Source organism: Neofelis nebulosa, chromosome 10, assembly GCF_028018385.1.
Source record: "Neofelis nebulosa isolate mNeoNeb1 chromosome 10, mNeoNeb1.pri, whole genome shotgun sequence".
In the NCBI taxonomy this organism is placed as follows: domain Eukaryota; kingdom Metazoa; phylum Chordata; class Mammalia; order Carnivora; family Felidae; genus Neofelis; species Neofelis nebulosa.
The window spans coordinates 97,156,012-97,177,701 of record NC_080791.1 but is presented as its reverse complement, the minus strand read 5'-3'; the positions used below and the strand labels follow the sequence as shown (position 1 = coordinate 97,177,701).

Below are 21,690 nucleotides of genomic sequence, written 5' to 3'. Positions count from 1 at the left end.
AAGAGCCCAGGGGTCAGTCCCTGGGCTCCCAAGACAGACACACTCGGTCTGCAGCCACGGCAAGGCCCACAGTGGCCAGACCAGGTCCTCCCTTGGCTCAGAAGGACCTGGAGCCTGGGCTGAGCCTCACACTGCCCAGACTTGACCTGATGGCATCCAGTCGACCTCTGCAAGGATGTCTGGTGTGTGGGCCCAGGGACCCCCAAGTGTCTCCCATGCCCTCTGGCCACTGGACAGGCGGCCACTGCCATCTCTTTGGGACAGTCAAGACCAGCCCTGCCCTTGGTCAAGCTGACCTCAGCAGTGAGGATTCTGAGAACCACAGACCACAGGACTGAGGGAAAGTCTCAGCTGCCTGGTTCGCCAGTATACTCCCAGGAATGTATTCCCAGTGGATTCCTAGGGGGTGCACGGTGATGCTTCGTGGAAAAGAGCGAACAAAGGAGTGGACTGACAAACGCTGGGCGGCTGGCACGGAAAACATCCTCAGAGACCAAGTGGGCCTTCCCTCTCCCCGTCCCACAGGTGAGAAAACTGAGGCCCGGAGAGGAGATGTGAGTTCTTCATCACAGACACACTGCCGAGGCTGACGCGAGGCCCGGCCATCCACCGCAGGGCCCCCACCTCCCTTCTGAGGGCTGGTTTCCATTGATCGGTAGTGCCCACCTCGCCTGGATCTGGGGTCCCATGAAGGTGCCACGGTTGATCAGTGATGTCTGCCGTGAAAAGGGGATGGAGGAGAGACTGCATCTGCCTCACGTTCGCCCCTCCCGGCCTCAAGCAAAGAGGAGATGAGGGAGAAAGTGCCCTCTCTCCGTAAGAGAGGCCATGGTTTGCCCACTCAGTCCCTTACCACAGGAGGCCTCGCAGCCCAGCTAGCTAGGGCACCTGGGTGACCCTGGGCCATCTCTTCTGTCTGTGGTGGCCTCCTCCGGCTCAAAACCAGAAATGATATGGCCCAGCCCACAGTTCTAGCTCTTCCTCCTCCCCCATCCTCAGTGCTAGAAGACTCCATGCCGCCAGGAGGTCCCTTGGTTCACACCTGCTCGGCTTGGTGCCCCTCCCTCCGCCTGGGTTACCGTTTCTTCATGGGGGACAAATTCCTTCAAGGCTCAGGACGAGTGGCAGTCCCTGTGCCCGGCCTTCTCCCAGAGAGCCCATCATATGCCACGCCCCAACCCCCTGCAGGTCTTAAAGCAACTGGTTCCTCCAATAGAGCTCCATTGTTCTTGGTCCACGCCCCCCCTTCACGGGGAGACGTGGTGCTCCCCGCCCGCCCCCCCAGCACCTCAACCAGGGCTCAAATACAGTAGGTGCTCAATAAATGCATGGTGAATTACACGGACACCTTTGCCCAGCCTCCTCTTCTGGAGCTTGCAGAAAGACCACAAGGAGTTGCAAGAAAGAAAAAGGAGGGCTGTGGGAGGCAGGCGGCGGGGAACCACAGCGTGATCTGTTAGCAGCCGGAGAGGAGAGAGAATGAATTCATTTCCTCTCTGTAGGTAATGTGCCTGTAAATATTCACAAACCACGCAAGTTCTCGTAGGCTTCCCATTAAAGATAAATGCATAAATAAACCAGTCTACCCAGGGGCTCTGCACACAGGCTGTCGTTCCTGTGCTAGAATAGCAGGGTGACTATTTATTTAGCTGCACCTCCCCCCCACACACACACACAGCAGTCCAGAGGGTGCCCAGAAGCGGGTGACCCAAAGAGGAAGCGCAGGGCTCAGCAGGGGGTGGGGCTGGTCACTCCAGAGCTGAAGTAGCTTTGCCTACAAGACCTGGGGGTTGTTGATCCAGCAGCCCGGAGGCCAGAACAGGTGGCCGCATTGGCCAACCAGGGTTTGACTTGACAAAGGGTCCTCCCCATTCCCCCACCTTGGATACCCGAACACCCATGGAGGGTCCAGAGGTCACACACAGAGAGGCCTCTGTGCTCCAAGGGGATCCCTAGCCTAGGAGATGACAAATGCCTCCTTGAAATGCTAGAAATGTATGACATATGGAGAGGGAGCACAGAAGGTCCCAGACAGATAGGCTATTGGAGGGCCAGCGTCCCCTGGGCAGGGGTCCCTGTCAGGGTAGAAGTCATCCATCCAACAACCAGGGCCCCTCGTAAGGTACCCACAGTCCCCTCTCAGCATCTTTTCCGAGCACCCCAGGGAAGGGTAAGCGGACAGACAGTGGCAGGAAGCAGGCTCAAGGTGTGTGTGTCGGGCGGGGAGTGGTTCTCCCTCCTCAACGGACAGTGCAAACTCCTGCGGCCCAAAGCCCAGTCCTGTTAACACGCTCAGGCTATGAACCAAACCCAGGAAAGCTTGGTCAGTCTGGACTCACCTAACCAAGGCCCAGAATGACAGTGGCAAACTTTTGCCTAGCACTTGCCTGAGGGATGGGCTCCCTTTGCTTTTGATCCTCCTGGCAGCCCTAGGAGGCACGTGACTGTGATGATCCCCATTTTACAGATGGGAAAATGGAGGCCCAGAAATATCGTCTCATAGGGAACGGGGGCGGAGTCAGGAGTCCCACACAACCTTCCGGCCCTGGAGTCTATACACAAAACCACTAGTGCACCCAGGAGGGAGGTCAGCAAAGTAGAAAGAAGCTGGGTGCGGGATCTCAGGATCAGGGTACGTTTGATAATCTGACAGGAGGGGATTTTATGTGCCATTAAAAAATACATACATATTTATTAAATATATTATATTAATATACTTATATTTGTTTTATTTATTTATACTCATTATAACTTGTTTGTATTTATTATATATTATATTAATATATTTATTTATATTGATACATTTATTATACATTTATATATATATATATATATATATATATATATATATATACACATATATATAAAAGGGCCTGGTGTGCAGCCCACCTACATCATTAACTCACTGAATCTCAAAAGCAGCTCTGCCAGGAAAGGTTATTATGCCCAATTCACAGGTGAAGAACCTGAGGCTCATGGAGCTTAACGGTCTTCCTCGCAGGCCAGGATTCGAATCTGGGCCAACTCACCACAGCCATTTCTGCTGACTCCAGGACGAGCTCCTCCACTAGCTGGAGTGACTTGGACCAAGTCCTTTACCTGGCAGACTCAACTTCCACATCTGTAAAATGGTGCCTTCCTGAGCCCCACCCAGCCCAGGCGGCCGGAAGAAGGGGTTGGCAGTGAACGTGATGGACCAGAGCACACAACCACACCGCAGGCTCTGAAGCCCAAGTACTGGCTGCATGTGGAGGACTGACGTTTACAACGGCGGGTCCCGACGCCCCACAGGATGCTCTGCCAGCAAAGAGATTCAATTATGGTCATTATGGTGCACTTAGGAAAACCAGGGAGCAGGCTAATACATTTTAGAAAGATTTGCAACAACAGAGGTTGAATCAAAACGAGTTTTCTACTTAACCCTCAGTTAAACAGAAAATCCATTTAACCACAAGGCAACACGGTCTTTCCACTCTGCAGTCAATCACTTTGTGTTTTATACTGTCTGCCGTTCAGATTTATATTTTTATCACCCTGAAGCTGCCTCAGAATAAAAAATAAGTTCGCTGATGGAGAGAAAGATGCCATAAACCTGTGTGGGTTTGCAGCCCTGGGTCAACACCCTCAACCCCATTTGCTTCCCCAGATACGGCAGGGAGAAGGAAATGCTTATATGCATCACTGCTGAAGACATTGGTAGGGTCTGTCGCAGCAGCTCCATGGGCCCAAGCGAGAGTGCTAACTCACACCTCCCACCTTCCTCTTCTCCCCCCTACTGAGAGCAAACCAAACATCTGCAGTCATTGGAAGCTTCCAGAAAGAGGCTGGGGAAGGGATGTTCTTAGAGTGAACTACAGGGGCTGGATTCTTTAAGCTCCAAGGGTGCTAAGCCACAGAACAGTGGAGACCAGAGTTGGCCAGAAGGCGTGCTCAAGAGAAGGGACAGATTCAAGCTTCTTTTCCATGAAGTGGGAAAGAAAACATACTGGCCAGATAGTTCTGTCTGTATCAAAGAAAGCAGCATTGACTACGAACACGCAAAGACACTCCAGGAGTTAGCAGATAAAAAAATACAGGGTGCTCCGGTAAGTTTGAATTTCACATAAACAACAAGTAATTTTTTTTAGCTTATGCCCCAAATATTACGTTTGGCTACTATTGATGGGATAAACTTAAACCAAAAAATTCTTCATTGTCTATTGGAAGTTCGAAGTAACTGGGCAGCCTGTCGCTTTATTTGCTAGACCCAGGAACCCCTTCCAGGAGGCAGGCAGCTCCTGTGGAAGCAAGGCCAATGGAAGCAAGCCAGGGGCCCCTAGCCCGGGGCTGTCCAGGGATAAGTCCACGTAGCTGTTGTGCAGCAGGGCGATGGAGAGCGAAGAAAAGCAGGAAAGCCCAGCTGACCGGCTTTCTGGAGGCCCCTCTGCTGAACACACGCCTGAGCGTGAACAAAAGCAGGAAACAAATGGACCCCTTGTCCCTGAGAGGGGGACTGGATGATTTCTCTTCCCTCCTTTCCCAAGCTCTGTAACGTCGTTTTATTGTCTTAACAATAACAGCATGTGCATGTACACAAAGCGTTCGACTTTTCTTATCTTTGAGGGTAATCGGGTGGTTCGATCAGATTTCAAGCTCACTGAAGCCGAGGGCTGGGAATTTTTCATCTCTATATTGGAGTGGATGCTTAGTGAATGACAGAGGGAGGGAAAGAGGTGATGAGGGGAGGGAAGGAGAGGAGGATTTCTGAGGGCCAGGGGACCTCCCAGGCCACAGGAGCCAGCTCTACAGCCCCCAGGGCTCCTCGATACCTCCTGGGTGGGGAGGCTTCCACAGGGAAGGCGTGGGTGCTGTTTGGAGAGCAGGCAGCACAACGCCCGGCCTCTGGTCTGAGGTCCCCTGCTCCCCAGCACGGGGACACACTGCAGCACACAGGGGACAGGCCTGGGGAGCTTCTCCCAGAGACAGAAAGCAGATTCTGTACCCCCGGCTCTGCCCCAGCTCTCTCTCATGGGACACACTTGCCTCTTGGTTCAAGTTCAGTTTAAACAGATGTTGTGTTCCTAAGAAGCCCTGTCTTTGAAGTCTGGGAGAAAATCTCAGCTCCAAAGGGACATTTTCTACCTAAAAGGCTCTCCGGGGAGTCTCGGCAGAAATAAAAACCAAAAGCCTCGGATTTTTATCTCTTGGTAGTTACGAGATTTTTCATTAGAAGGCTGCCTCCGCAGACTGCTCCGAGGGAGAGGAAGAGAAGGAGAGTGAGGGAGGGAGGGCAGGGATCCCACTGAGCAGGGCCGGCTGTGTCCCCAGGAGGGATGCAGGCTCACATCCAACCGGGGCAAACTGCCACCATAAGGATGGAGTTTTCGGTGCCTGACTCTCCCGCACACTAGACACCATACACAGACGGTTCTCAGGATCTGGATGGCTTTCAGAACTCCAGCCAAATAAACCTATGCACTCAGGTTCTGTCCTGCCTCCCGCCTCAGCGTATCCTGGACATTAGAAGGCCTGTCTGCCCCTCTCCCACCTGGATACTGCTGGTCATACAGCAGGACCAGCCACAGCGTCTCCTCCAAAGGATCTTCTGAGAATGTTCTGTCTCCTCCGCCTCTCCCAACCCCCACACCCTGCAACACCTTCTCTGGAAACATCTCCCTATGGTGTCCCAAGGGTGGGGCAGTGGGAGAGGTGGGTGCAGGGTGTAGGCAATTAGGGGATGAGCTGTCTGTAGGGTATTTAAAAACAAACATGAAACTGACTAAAAGCGGATCATTCTAAATAATGTCAGTGATAAATCGCTCTGCCTTGGAAAAAAGTCTTTGAGGTTCTAAACAACTGCGGCAGTCCTGCTGAGTTCCTTTTCTTTCCCAAGAAGTTTTACTCATTACTTTTCATCCGTAACTTATTTTTTTTTTAATAACTGGAAATTTGTACCCCTAAATCCCCTTCACCTATTTTGCCCATTCCCCCTAACTCCTCCCTTCTGGCAATCTCTAGTTTGTTCTCTGTATTTGAGTCTGTTTCTGTTTTTTGTTTATTTGTTCGTTCATTTATTTTGTCTTCTAGACTCTGCATATAAGAGAGACCAGGTGGTGTTTACCTCCCTCTGACTTATTGCACTTAGCGTGGTATCCTCTAGGTCCGTCCATGTTGTTGCAGATGGCAAGATCTCATTCTTTTTATGGCTGAGTGATATTCCATTGTATGTATGTGTGTGTGTGTGTGTGTGTGTGTGTGTGTGTGTATGTAGTATGGACATATATATATGTATATATATATATATATATACATATATATATACATATATATATACATACACACACACACACACACACACATATATATTACCACATCCTCTTTATCCATTCGTCAGTCAGCAGACACTTGGGTTGCCTCCATACATACCTTGGCTATAGTAAATAATGCTGCAATAAACATAGATACATATATCTTTTCAAGTTAGTGTTGTGTTTTCTTTGGACAAATACACAGTAGCAGAATTACTGGATCATATGGTATTTGCATTAATAACTTTCTGAGGAACCTCCATACTGTTTTCCACAATGGCTGCACCAGTTTGCATTCCCACCAATAGTGCATGAGAGTTCCTTTTTTCTCTATATCCCCATGTGTCCATTGGTCACCTGTATGTCTTCTTTGGAAAAATGCCTGCTCAGGTCCTCTGCCCAGAATATTTGCTTTTCTGGTGTCCACTTTTATAAATTCTTTATATATTTTGGATATTAACCCTTTATCAAATACAGTAAAACCTTCGTGTGCGAGCATAATTCATTCCAGAAACATGCTTATGATCCATGGCACTTGTATATCAAACTGAATGTCAAGAACCGTTGGCTCATTTGTGATCATGTGACATCTGGCGTCATGTACTACTTGTACTGCAAGGCATCGCTCGTTTATCAAGTTAAAATTTGTTATAAATGTTTGCTCGTCTTGCGGAACTCTCGCAGAACAAGTTACTCACAATCCAAGGATTTACTGTATGTAATCTGCAAATATCTTTTCTCATTCAGTAGGTTGCCTTGTCATTTTACTGATGGTTTTCTTTGCTGTGCAAAAGCTTTTTATTTTCGTGTAGTCCCAATAATCTATTTTTGGTTTTTTTCCCCCCTGCCTGAGGGGACATATCCATAAAAAAGTTGGTAAGGCTGATATCAGAGAGATCACTGCCTATGTTTTCCTCTAGTTTTATGATTTCAGGTCTCACGTTTAGGTCTCTGATCCCTTTTGAGTTTATCTTTGTGTGTGGCATAAGAAAGTGGTCCAGTTTCATTCTTTTGCACGTAATTGCTGAGTTTTCCCAGCATTATTTATTGAAGAGACTGTCTTTTTCCCATTGTATATTCTTGCCTCCTTTGTCATAGATTAATTGGCCACATAAGTGTGGGTTTATTTTCAGGCTCTCTATGCTGTTCCATTGATCTATTTGTCTATTTTTGTGCCAGTACCATACTTTTTTGACTATGGTTTTAAAGTATACCTTGAAACCTAGGATTGTGATACCTCCAGTTTGTTCTTTCCTAAGATTGCTTTGGCAGTTTGGGGTCTTTCGTGGTCCCATACAAATTTTAGAATTATTTGTTCTAGTTCTGTGAAAAACACTATTGGTATTTTGATAGAGATTGCATTAAATCTGTAGACTGCCTTGGGTAGTATGGACATCTTAATAACATTAATTCTACCAATCCATGAGCGTGGTATATCTTTCCATTTGTTTGTGTCGCCTTCAATATCTTTCATCAGTGTCCTAGGTGAGTTTTAGTAATATGTATGTAAGCTTCACAAGAGCAAACTTTTATTCCTTAAAGTTTAATAAACATTGTACTACATGGAAGCTAGTTCAAAGAATACCACTTATGTAGCCAGACCCAATGCAAATGGACTCCGCGAAGCATGTCCATTTCAAGAATAAGGATTCAGAATCCAAGCCATTCTCCAAACCGTGTGGAGTTTGCTTTTTTGGAACTTTCCTCAAGCATTTCTTTCTTTTTCCGAAATACCCATTAATGTAACTAAAAAGTGTGAACCCATTACTTTTTCATTTTCTGTGCTAAGATGTTTGTCAACTGGCTTGGTTACACATATGAAGTTCTCTGAAAGGTAAGTTTTGCCATCTGTGTTTCTTTTCTGGCCATTGTTAGAATTGATTTTATTTCATCATTAGTGCCAAAAATAATTTCGTTGCATAGAGGAGGCAGGTATCAAAATACCATCTTCCTTGAATGTCAAGTACCCTAGGCAGACCTGCTGTACCTGTTAATATATAAATATATATAATTTATAATATATATATTATAAATTATATATTATAATTTATATATTATATATTATACTTTTTATATAATTTTTTATAATTTTTATTATACAATTTTTATATAATTATATATTATAACTTATAATATATAAATATAACAGACCTGCTGCACCTGTTATATTTTATGTCAGGCACTAACAGTTTTACAGTGCTTTCCTTCAGAGCGGGCACCCAGGGCTTGTTCTTGGAGCTGGCTTCTCATCCTCATTCCGTGCCACTCAACAGCTCCCAGCACACTGTGAAAATAAGATCTGTCTTCCCCAGCGTCCAGGATGGGCTGCCCCTGGGCAGCTCCAGGTAGCCACCAGTGGGCACCTTCCCCAGGTCTCCAAAGACCCTGCATCCCCCATCATCTTCTCCATCTACACTCCATCACTCCCTAGATGATCTCCTGAAGGCCCAGGGTTTGAAATACTCTCTATAAACTATGACTTACAAATTTGTCTCTCCAACCTCGACCTCACCCCTGAACTTCAGGTTTGTCAATCCATCCACTTCTTGCCAACTCCCTTTGGATGGCTACTAAATATCTCAACTTAAAATGCCCCAAAACAGAACTCAGTAGGTTTCCCTCCGTGTCCACCAAAGCCTAGCCCACCCAGGCTCCTGTCTACAGGCAGCAACTCTCTGGTCATCCTTGACTCTTCCCCTACCCCATCCAACCCATTAGTGGATTGACAGTGGGTCTGTCAGCTGTCAGCTTTTTGTTGTTGGTGTTGTTGGTGTTGTTGTTAGTGTTTTTAAATGTTTATTTTTTTGAGAGACACAGAGTGTGAGTCTCTCTGACTCACAGAGGGGGCAGAGAGAGAGGGAGACACGGAATCTGAAGCAGGCTCTAGGCTCTGAGCTGTCAGCACAGAGCCCGGCGCAAAGCTTGAACCCATGAACCGCAAGATCATGACCTGAGCCAAAGTCGGACGCTTAACCAACTGAGCCACCCAGGCGCCCCAGCTCTACTTTCAAAATAGATTCTGAATGTTTGGGCTTCTAAGCACCATTTGGTCTTTCCCGACCACTTCATCTTGTGCCTGGATTCTGACATCAGCCTCCATGCTGGTCTCCCTGTCCCCTATAGCCTGTTCTCTACCCAGCAGCCAGAGTGGTCTTGGTAACATGTAAATTTCACCCTGTCTCTTCCGTATTTACTGGCTTCCCATCACACTTAGAATCAAAATCCAAAGCCCTCACCCTGGCTGGCAGCTCCTCTCCTTCCATGCCACCCTCACTCTAGCACCCTGGCCTCCTTGCTGACACTCCCACATGCCTAATGGCCCTTACTTTTGCCATTCCTTTCACCAGGAAGGCTCTTCCTGCAGACGAAATCAGGGCTTCACTACCTTCAGGTCTCTGCTCAAATGACATCTGCTCAGAAAAGGCCTTCCAAGTGCCTCTTAGCCAAAACAGCAAACCCTTGGCCGCTCCCCGTCCCTTCCTGCACCTGATATTGCCTGACATTCGGTTTATTTGTTTGGTCTCTCTCTCTCTCTCTGTCCCCAAAAGGAAAACAAGCTCCACGGGGGCAGAGACTTTGCTGTTTTGTTCACTACAATATTCCCAGCACGTACAGCAGTACCTAGCACACAATAGGGGCTCAATACATACTTGTTGAGTCAATGAATGTGGGCTCACCTTTGCCATTTGCCATCAGGTATTGCTGTCACCATAGCCATTCTGCAGATATGGAAACTGAGAATCAGAGAACGGACGGGGTTTACGTCACAATCCCTCAGACAGCGATAGATCCACCACCAAAACATGGGCTCCACAGAACAGGAAGTCAACAGAGAAAATAAAACCAAGAGCTGGTTCTCTGAGCAGACCGATAAAATTGGCAAGCCTCTAGCCAGGCGAAGAAAAAAAGAGAGATGATACAAATTATAAAATTACGGAAGAGGGGACATCACCTTAGTTCCCATGAACATTAGAAGGATAAGAAAAGAATAGGGTTAATAATTCTGGGTCCAAAAATTCAGTAACTTAGATGAAAGAGACCAAGTCCTGGAAAGACACAACCTGCCCAAACTCCTACAAGAACAGACCACCTAAATAGGCCTATATCTACTAAATAAATTGAATCCATAATTAATAACCTTCCAAAACAGAACACAGGCCAGATGCATTCACTGGTGAATTCTACCAAACATATGAGGAAGGAACTGTACCAGTTCTCAACAGTTTCTTCTAGAAGATAAAAGCAGACGGAATGCATGCTAACTCATTCTACGAAGCCAGCAGTAACCTAATACCAAAACCAAACAAAGAAAAGAAAACTGTGACCAAAAGCTACATACAGAGGCTCAGAGCAGCTTTTGTTCATAACTGCCAAAACTCGGAAGCAACCAAATGTCCTTCAGGAGGTGAACGGATAAATAAACTCAGGTGCATCCAGATACTGAAATATTATTCAACATTACAAAGGAAAGTCTGACACCTGCTACAACACGGAGGACATTACACGAAGTGAAATACGCTGGGGACACACACAGACACACAAAACCCAAAATAACCCCAAAAGACAAATGCTGTATGATTCCATTCACATAATAAGGTACTCAGAGTAGTCAAACTCACAGAGACAGAAAGAAGAGTGGGGTAGCAAGGGGCTGGGAGGAAAGGGGAATGGGGAGTTAGTGTTTAATGGGTGTAGAGTTTCAGCTTCAAAGGATGAGACGAGTTAAGGAATGGATCGTGGGGGTGGCTGCACGACAGTGTGAATGTATTTCATACCACTGAAGGGCACACTTCAAAATGGTCAAAACAGTACATTTTATGTTATCTGTATTTACCAAAATAAAAAAAAAAAAATGGGGGGGGGGGAATGAGCTACCAAGTCATGAGAAGACATGGGGGAAAGCTCACACGCGTATTTCAGAGTGAAAAAAGTCAATCTGAGAAGGCGACATCCTGTATGATTCCAACTGTAGGACATTCTGGAAAAGGCACAACTATGGAGACAGTAAAAAGATCAGTGGCTTCGAGGGGAAAGAAGGATGAATGGGTAGAGCACAGAGGATCTGTAGGGCGGTGAAGCCATTCCGTAAGATACCATAGTGGTGGATACGTGTCATTCTACATTTGACCAAACCCACCGAATGAATGTATGACACCAGCAGAACTGTAATGCCAACTATGGGCTTTGGGTGATAATAACGTGTCAACGGAGGTCCATCGATGTAATGCAGGTACCACTGTGGTATGGGGTTGTCAGTAGTGGGGAGGTTGTACGTGTGCAAAGAGGGGGAATATGAGAACTCTTTGTGCTTTCCCTCAATGTTGCTGTGAACCTAACACTGCCCTAGAAAATAAAGTCTGTTGGAAAAAAAAAAAAGGTTTCAGAGTCCAGAGTGCAATCTCCTTCCTCGATCCCACTGTGCCTTTCTTTCATAACATAACCCTACCCTTCCCCAGGAATGGGGACACTCTGGCGGGCCCCAAAGCACAGGGGATGGCATCATTCATTTCTTCTCACATCAGCAGCTCTGTCTGCACAGGTCGTTAAACTACTCCCAGCTAACGGACGGCACTGCCAGCCGATTTGGACTCTTCCCTTTATTTTTAGGCCATTAATTAAAATCTATCGTTTCACGCTTTTTTTTTAAATTTTTTTTTTTTTCAACATTTTTTATTTATTTTGGGACAGAGAGAGACAGAGCATGAACGGGGGAGGGGCAGAGAGAGAGGGAGACACAGAATCGGAAACAGGCTCCAGGCTCCGAGCCATCAGCCCAGAGCCTGACGCGGGGCTCGAACTCACGGACCGCGAGATCGTGACCTGGCTGAAGTCGGACGCTTAACCGACTGCGCCACCCAGGCGCCCTATCGTTTCACGCTTTTAACTAATAAAAGAGACAGCTGGGTGCAGCAGCAGATCACCAGATCAGGCCCATCTCTAACACACCACAGCTGTGTGACCTTGGGCAAGTCATTTCCCTTCCTCTGTTGCTGACATGCGTCTGAAAATGGTGTTCCTGCTTCCTCCCTCCTTACCACACCTGGATATTTGAAAGTGCTTCGGCTGTGATTCACAATGTGAGTCTATGTCATTAAAAAAATAAATAAATCCTCCTAAAGAGCATGTTCTGCTCAGTTTTGCTGCATGAACAGAAAAGCAGCAGAAAAGACTGGCTCCATCTTTAGATGAGGAAAACAAAGACTTGTTAGTACCTCCCCACGATGTCAAGGAGGAGTCGCCCCCCCAGAGCGGACGGTGTGCCTGGCCTGGCTCTCGTAGCCAACCGTGTATGGAGCGCGTCCCAGAGAGAGGCTTCCCTGGCTTTGTCTCCTTTCAGGGACGAAGTTGTGTATGGGCCAGGGGTGAACCTTCTTGTGTAAATTTAAAACAACTTGAAAAAGAAAGGAAGGAAAAGGTTTGGGATGGAAAGTATCCTCGATGGCAGAAAAAGACCAGGTTGCTGTCATGAGTCACATGTGGACACAGGGCTGGCTTGAGGCCAGAAAGTTCTGGCAGACATTGGGCTGAGTGAGCAGGAAGCTGGGGTGGTGAGAACCTGTCATCCTGTCCCCTCACATACGTGTCCCAGCCAGAGAGTGAGGGGGAAGCCAGGGGGGAGAAGAGGCATGGGGGCTGGTGCCCCATCCTGGGCTGAAACCCAAGGCTTACACCCCATCTGTCAGAACTGCAGAAAAATGAACAGTTCGGGGGTTCAGATGGCACCGGTAATGATACCCACCCTTTCTGGAATGTGGACTCCTTCCCAGGGGGTGGGCTACATACCTGATAGCCATCATCTCATCTAATCTTGACCGTGAAGCCTACAATTACAATGACTATCTTCACATAACAGGAGAGTAATAGAGTTCATTTGCCCAAACCAGTAAGTAGCTAAACAATAGCTCTCAAGTTCATCTACTGCCAAAGCTATGCTCTCCCTCCTGCATTAACCTGCACCATGATTTATAAATACCAGATGGAAAATGTGATGTAGATGGCAAGAGTGCATCCCTTTTCTATCTCGTCAATGAAAAGATGGGAGCTTGAATCCAACCGGGATGCAGAAATCATTGGACCCAATGCCATCTCGGCTGCAGGAATAGAAATAAAAGGTCTGGACTGAGGGAGGTGATGGTCCTGCCCACCTTGCCTGGAGTCAGAACACGGCCGGAGCTCTGGCCTTGGCTCTGAGGGCTGAACTATAAAAGTGCCAAGTTCAGGCTAGAGTCCCCCCAGAGGAAGGTCAAGGGAACAAGAAGTCAAGAGTCCACTAAGACCTGCATCCTCAGAGGGAGGCAGAGGTAGCCATGACCTCTCGGCAGCAGAGGGGAGGTGTGTGATGAGGGACAAGGATGTGGGACAGCAGCCTGGAGGGAAGGGGGTGATGCTTCTTCTCTGCAGGCCCACAAAGCAGATTAGGGGCAAGCAGATGAAGGGTACAAGAAAGTACATTTCAACTCAGCAGACTAAGACACTCTGACCCATCACAGCCGGCCCAGGACAGCCCGAGGCAGCAGAGGCCACGGTGGAGGCCGTTTGCCCCAATCCCCCAGAGACAGTTGGGCAGATTCTCACAAGCACTTGGCAGGAACTTTGGGGTACAGATTCTGCCAAGCACTCAGTCGCCTTTAAGCCCCTTCTAGCCTTTGCAGAGCTGACCTGTTGACCCTCGCTCGCAGCAGACGATACTGACCCTCCTTATAGAGGTTTAGTGTGGTCCTGCAACTTGTCCAGGGTCACACAGTGGAGCAGAGCTGTGACTAGTACCCAGATCTTCCCCCAAATCACCCTGGGGGTGGGCAGGAGGTTAATGGAGCTCACCTGGACCACTGGCTTCCACTCTCACCTTTGGCTTCTCCAAGGCCTTCCGAGGACTGGGGAGGATGGGAACATCTCTCTTACTAACTTCCCTCAATTCCATCATGACCTCTTTACCCCGATAACTGCGGCTTTGCATCTGGACCACATCCCGGCCACCCCGTACTGCCCTACATCATTCTGGCAGTCTCCCAACTGGCCTCCCTAACTGTGCCTCAACTTCCTCTAAAGACCAGGGACACTAGGGTGGGCATTAGAATCACCAGGGAGCTTAAAACATACTAAGACTCCTGGGGCGCCTGGGTGGTTCAGTCGGTTAAGCGGCCGACTTCGGCTCAGGTCATGATCTCGCAGTCCGTGAGTTTGAGCCCCGCGTTGGGCTCTGTGCTGACCGCTCAGAGCCTGGAGCCTGTTTCAGATTCTGTGTCTCCCTCTCTCTCTCTGCCCCTTCCCCGTTCATGCTCTGTCTCTCTCTGTCTCAAAAATAAATAAACGTTAAAAAAAAAAATTAAAAAAAAAAAAAAAGAACATACTAAGACTCCTCCAAAAGTTACACATAAACGTATAGAGATCAGGCGCCCGGGTGGCTCAGTCAGTTAAGTACGCGACTCTTGGTCGCGGCTCAGGTCAAGATCTCACGATCCGTGAGATCGAGCCCTGCGTCAGCTGGCAGCTCAGAGCCTGCTTGGGATTCTCTCTCTTCCTCTCTCTCTGCCCCTCCCCGACTCATGCTCTTTCTCGAAATAAATAAATAAATTTAAGAAAAAAAAAAAAGTATAGTGGGGCGCCTGGGTGGCTCAGTCGGTTGAGTGTCTGACTTTGGCTCAGGTCATGATCTCACAGCTTGTGAGTTTGAGCCCCATGTCTGGCTCTGTGCTGAGAGCTCAGAGCCTGGAGCCTGCTTCAAATTCTGTGTTTCCCTCTCTCTCTCTCTCTCTGCCCCTCTCCCACTCGCTCTGTCTCTCTCTCTAAAAAAGAAATAAAAACATAAAAAAAAAATTTTTAAAAAGCTACAGTAATCAAAACAGCATGATACAGGCTTAAGGACAGACACATTGACCAATGGAATAGAACCAAGAGAAACAAACCTATATATCTATGGCAAACTGGTTTTCAATAAGAGTGCAGAGACTATTCAATGGGGAAAGAAACAGTCATTTCAACAAGTGGTGCTGGGATAACTGGAGGACCACATGCCAAAGAATGGAGCTGGACCCCTGCCTCACACTATGTACCCAAATTAACTCAAAATGGATCAGTGATCTAAATATAAGAGCTAAAACCATAAAACTCCCAGAAGAAAAATCAGGGGTGAATCATCATGGCCTGTGGCACTGGATTTTTAGGTATGATACCAAAAGTATGAGCAACAACAAAAAAAAGCAGATAAACTGGAGTCCGGGTACAGGTTCTCCTAGGGAAGCCAGGCTTCTGTCACCCCCTCCCTGCCACCTGCTTCCTGCTGTCAGATCTCAGCAGGAGGCAGATCCCCATGCTTCCTAGCAATTGCCTTCACTGGCTCCCTCAGCCTGCTGCAGAGGGCTGGCTGGGGAGATTAAAACCATCAGTGGGCTTCCTGTTCTCCCGGAGCTCTGAACTCTGTGCAAGGCTGGGTGGAAAACACAGGAGGAGGACCGCCGTGAGCGCCACGGGGTGATGCTGCGTGTCGTGCAGGGTGCCTCGTGGGTGCTGTGGGTACCTCTGTGGGTGCTATAGGGAGACACAGAAGTTGTATGGGTGCTGTCAGTGGCACCCTGGGAAGCCACGGTGGTGCTGTGGGGTGTGGTGTAGACCTCTATTGGTGTGGAAGGGTCCCGCATGGGGTGTCTTTGAGGGCACCATGGGTGCTGCGGCAAACACGTCGTCCTTGGGGCAGGAGCCCCGTGCTTAGGTCTTAATGTGACTGCTTTTTAGACATGAAACCTGGAGTAATTTACAACTTCTCTGAATCCCAGCTATCCTCACCTATATAAAGCTTACTAATATCTGCCCCTTGGGGCACAGGAGGGATCAACGATTATCTACAGAAAGCATCCAGTAAATGTCACCAGGAGTGAAGTATAAACCATGGGATAAAGGCTCAGGAAGAACTGTTCACACCCAAGGTGGCCCCACGCCCCAGGGTGTCAGAACGGAGAGCTGACACAACCCAGGCCCCATTCTCGGCCCTTTTTTAGACCACGCGCAGAAAGAGGTATGTGTCTCCAGGGTAACCTCACTGTTTGGTCCCAAACACTGGGCTCTTACGTCCCAAGAGCCTGAGCCTCTTCAAGGAGGTCACCTTGGAAGGCCACATTATCCCAGGGGGCTTGCTGTTCAAAGCAAGCAGGAGTGTCCTGCGGGAGGTTTCCTGGGCATGCTATTTGCCCATTTTATAGATGAGCAAACTGAGACTCTGGACACAAAATCACTCACCCGGAGGCAAAGAGCTACCCAAGAGCGGAGCTGGGACCCAGCTTCCATCAGTCTGGCCCCAAACCCCAGCAGACACTTCCCACAACAGCACACACCTGTCTGCCCGTTGCTTATGGTCATCTTTGTATTTTCCCTGTGACTCTACAACATGTATCTGTTTCCCAGCGAACGAGGGGGGCAAGGCTTCATCACTCTGCTCCCTTGCAAACTTCTTGAAGGTAAACCAAGAACAAAAGCACCCCTGCTGCTTTTTTCTGTACTTAAAGAGATTCTCTCCTCTCAGACACGGAGCCCCATGGCTTCCCCTGGTAGAGAAACATCCCTAGCAGATAGGTCCTGGGGAAGTTAAGCTTTTTCCGACGCGCTTCAGCGCCTTCTCCTGATTAAGAAAAGCGTGCGGGATCCTGGCTCTGAGATAAGGCAATGGCTTCCTGTGGGGGGCAGGGCAGGCTGCCAGGAGGCTCACGGTTGAGATTATGGCCCAGGCAGCTGGCAGGACAGGGTGGGCCGAAAGGCGCACGGGACTTCCGCTCCTACGCCACCGTTGTCTGGGGCCCCCCCTGACCTGGCTTTATCCGCCTCTGGGAGCCAGCCACCGTGCCTTGGATCCTGGCCTGAAACATCCCGGCCAGCCTGCGGCTCACTCCAGAAGTGATCGGATGAGCTCAGAGGCCAGCAGAATATCAGATCAGTGTCTAGGAAAGTGGCCGAGTGCTTCCCAACCACAGCACCAGAAGCAGCTGGAACTGCAAATGCCATCACACGGTTAGTGCGGGACTCCCCAGCGTGTACCCCCCATTGACTCTCGCAGCAGCTTTGGGGTGCGAAGGCAGGGGGAGGGGTGTGTAGGGGAGGCTTCCGTACCTCCCTCATTTCATCTTCTCCCCAGAACCCCATGGATAGACGTTATGCTCCCCTTTTAGAGATCAGAAAAACAGGACCTGCAGAGACTTCATGATGAGCCCAAGGTTTAAAAGCAAAAAAAAACCCACAACAACAACAACAACAACAACAACAACAACAACAAAACCCTCTAGGCTAAGGAAACCAATCATTTTTATGTCCTTTCAAGAAATGCAATTTCAAGGGGTGATTTGGCTTAAAGGATTTTGTTAACCTTAAGATTCAAGTCACAGAGTCACTCAAAGGAAAACATACAAGAATTGTATGTTGAATTGTATTTGAAGAGGGCTCCAAATCTCAGCCACAGCTCACTCGCTGCTGTGTGACTTTGAGCAAGTCACTTAACGTCTCTGAGGCCCGATTCTCTCCTCCCTAAGATGGAGATGATTTTAGTGCCAAGACCACAGAGCCACTGAGAGACTGAATGCTGGTGCTTAGCACTGCGCCTGGCAGGCAGAAGCCCTCAGTCAGGGCTTCCGTTGTTGATCCGACGCTTCTGATCGGCCGGGACCCAAACTCAGTCCATTGGCACCTCAGACTCTGTGGTCTTTCCACTGAGGGTCTGAGGCACATCCTTTGGCCAAACCTGGCAGTCAAATCTCCCCATAGCTTTCCAACGCCCTTCCTCTCCGCAGCCCTCCCAACCCCCGACTCCCTTTCTGCCTCTCTGCTGCTTCACCACACCCATCACTTCCTCAGGTCCAGCCCTGGGCTGGGAGCCTCAGAAACTGAGGCCGCGAGGGCTGGAACAGAGTTTCAAGCCGCTGCTGCCCATTTTACTGGCGAGAAAATGAGGCCCCATGAACGAAATGGCTTATCAGGGCCCTTGAGGCACAACGGCGGCAGAGACTGGGCCAGAGGACAGATGTCCTGGCTCTTCATTCAGGAACCTTCCATCAGGCCACCCGGCCCATCACCAGTTCTGGGATCGTGGGCAGCCCCAGCAGCTCCCAGAAACCAAGAAGCGGACCAAAGACTCTTCCATTCTCAGTTCCCTCCTGGAGGGTGAACCGTATCCAAGAGTCCCGAGATGGACGGTGGGGATGAGGGAGTCATTCCAGAAAGTTCTCTCCTTCTCACAATCCCAAGATCATGGTGCCTTCCCTTGGAGGGCTCACTGCCTCCCATGCGTCAACCCTCACTTCCTCAGACGACCCCGAGGAGCAACCGTGACGGGTGGCCGCCTCATGGGGCAGCAGCCAGCCCCAGTGAGACCCCACCTCAGCACCTGCCTCTCTCTCCTCACGCTTCAGGTGTCCTCCCCAACCCTGAAAAATGTCTGGGGTGGGGACAAGAGGGAAGCCGCCCTTTGCTTGCCCTCGTACCCCAGCATCAGCGGAAGGCTCTCTCACTGAGCAGTAGAGGGTTTGTGGGGTGGGAAGAGCAGAGGAGAGAAGATCAGACTCTCACGAGAGTAAGATGCCGCCATGTTGCCAAATCGTACCTCTTCCAATTGGTGTCTGTTCCTTCCAGGAGGGTCGGGATTCTCTTGAGGTCTCTCTCTGATGGCTTCAGGATGAACTGTGGAAGGAGAAGAGAGAGATCTAAATTTTCAAAAGGCAACGGCTCGCGGGGCATGCGGCTGCTGGGGGCGGCCTCAGTTCAGGTGCGCACCCGGCCGCCGAGGTCCTGCTCTTCTCCCCAGAACAGCCCCGTGAACAACCCCTTCTGTCTCTGCAGGCGCAGAAGCCAGACGGGCATCTGCGGCCAGAGAGACAGAACTCAGCCCCACCGAGGCTTCCAGGATGGCGTCCCCAGAGCCTACCGACCGGAGCCCGTTTTCGGCCTTCCAAAGTCAGCCCAGGAGCCTGGACAACGGGCACGTGATGACATCACACACGCTAACCACAATATCGCATCGCGTTTCTTTGCTCTTAGCTACAACATTACCAATCTGCTGTGGAAACTCTGTTTTTCCTCAGGCGGAAAAAAAAAAAAGGCTTTCTGAGTAATTTTGAAAACGTGAGAGACAATTAATCACTGCTTAATGAATGTAGGCTTTTTGGGGCAGACCAATACTTTCAGGATCTGGGATCCGTGAAGAGATAAATAATAGAGAGGACAGGTCTTTGGTAGTGAAAAAAAACAACTCAGCCCCAGCGTGCAGGGGCCAGAAGTCCGGCCTCTCCCCCACTTCCTCTGTCAGTTTGACGAAGAGTCCCCAGGTCACAGGACAAGGATCAAATTCGCCACGTCCAGGCCACATACCTGCCAGCCAAGGCTGAGGCCAGTCCCGGGGGGGTGGGGGGCGGGGACCGGCTTGTGCACACGCACGGCTGAGGAACAAAAGAGCAAAACTTACAGCAGAGACGGGATAGCCAAGCCCCCTGACCCCCAAACCTCCCAGACTCCTTCCGCTCTCAAGGACCAGCCCACACAGTAGAAGGCCTGGTCAAATTTCGTTAGGTCTCAGATGATGACAACAATCCCGAAACCCTCTACAATCCTGTGGGACAGTATCCCCACTTTGGGGACGAGGGCCATGAACCCAGAGGAGTCAGATAACTTGGCCAAGGTTGTAAGGGCGAGACGGGGCAGAGCCAGGACTAGAAGCCAGGTCCGTGGGAGGTCAAACCTGCCATAGTGGGAGAGCAATGAATTCTGGGTCTACGCCACAGATCCCAGCTCCATGCACCTCACGCATGGATGAGGTTCCCAGAACTCCCCGCGAACTGATGGGGAACAGGGCTTGGCCAGAGGATGTGGCCTCATTGGGGCCATCTTTGCCTCAGATGCCCACCCAGGCAGAGTTGGCCCTGGGAACCTCATGTATCATGGACCAGACCGAGGCTACAGAGGAATCCATGATCTGTATGCATGCACATACACGTGTACGTCCACAGACACAGACATACAGGGAGGGATATGGAAGTATACGCACATATTTTCCACTTGTAATTACGAAAGTGAAACTTCTTCCTTATCCGTTGCAAAACGTCTGTAACATGACCTGGTAGGCTTTACTCCCTGTAATCACACGTGTGCGGGAGCATGCGCCCGTGTGGGCCCACGGGACCCTGCACACATGGGACCTTGCCGCCCACGGTTCCTCCCCCCCCCCCCCCCCCCCCCCCCCCCCCCCCGGCTAACAGGACCACCACGTCTCCGTATGGCTCTAAGGATATCTAGATCTTCCTGAGTTTTCTTCACAGCTGCTCAGTGTCTCTTAGCAGGTGCGGACAGTACCTATTTACCTGCCCCACCTTCCGTATAGGGCATGTTTCCATTTCCAGCCATTGCAAGCTTGTGGCCGTGATCCCTTGCCTGCTTACGTCACCGTGTGGGAATGTTGGTGCAAGTCCGCAGCCCGGACGCCTGGACGTGGGATGGCTGGACAGGGGCTCTGGACGTGGCCACATGTTGAATAGATTCTGACAAACAGCCTTCCCCGAACACTGGATCAACTCCCCTCCAATAGCAGGGCAGAAAGAGCTCCTTTTCTTGGATGCAGATTTGAACCCAGGGTTCTGCTGCCTGTAGAGTTTCTTTTCCGATCACCTCCCAGATGGCCGGGAGGCCAAGTACCCTGGACAAAGGGAGGAATTTATTTCTTGGCCCCCACAGATGGCCACTGTTCCACTGCCTGGGGACATGTCTGAGGAACTCATGCCCACCTGAGCCGGGAACTACATTTACGGGCTCAGAGCTGATAAGGAGCTTTTATGAGCTCTGGGGACCACGGGGAACACGTATTAATGTCAAGTGTGCCCATCAGCCACGCAGCCCAGGTGAATGTCACCCATTAATGAAATTAAAGGCTGCAGCCCCATCAGGAAGAAGCTGCGGGCTGCGTGTCAGGCAGTGTGGGCAGGGCCTGTCAATAATAAAATTACTTTACGGGTTTTGCACTCCTGAGCCTGAAGCTGTCTCCCTCTCCGATGGAATTCTGCCTTCCTGCAGTCTGAGAGGAGATTAGTTTATTACCAGTCTGCCAGGAAAGGCAAAATCCAGCACTAATCCTAATTCCCATTTAAGCAAATCTGCATTATGTGAAGGAAACCAGCTGGGCTTGGAATTTCTTCCCCCCTCCATCCCCTGAGATCTCATTCCATCCCCCTCCTCTCCACAGGAGGGGGGGGGGTCACCACAGATGTCAGAGCGGGAGCCCTCCTGGGACCAGGGAAAGAATCCCATGGTTTCGGGGCCAAGAGGGGGACGGGCCTGGGTGACAAGAGGCTGCGTTGAAAGTTGGTAGTGCTCGCCGTTGACCCGGCTGCCTCAGGCTCTGGGAAGAAAAAGCCACCACCCTCCCGGCCCCAGACTTGCT

At 49.7% G+C, this 21,690-nt stretch overlaps 1 protein-coding gene across 5 annotated transcripts in view; it reads right to left on the bottom strand.

Moving 5' to 3' along the window:
* The window catches only part of TSPAN18 (tetraspanin 18), a 187,640-nt gene that overhangs the window by 135,247 nt on the left and 30,703 nt on the right, over nt 1-21,690 (bottom strand). For 4 of the 5 annotated variants that reach the window (XM_058688730.1, XM_058688728.1, XM_058688729.1 and 1 more), the window contains exon 2: nt 18,868-18,944. The gene's annotated coding sequence lies outside the window, so the exon portion shown is untranslated. Of the gene's footprint in view, nt 1-18,867; nt 18,945-19,188; nt 19,272-21,690 lie in introns of those variants that run through there. The other variant, XM_058688732.1, reaches the window with a different exon arrangement.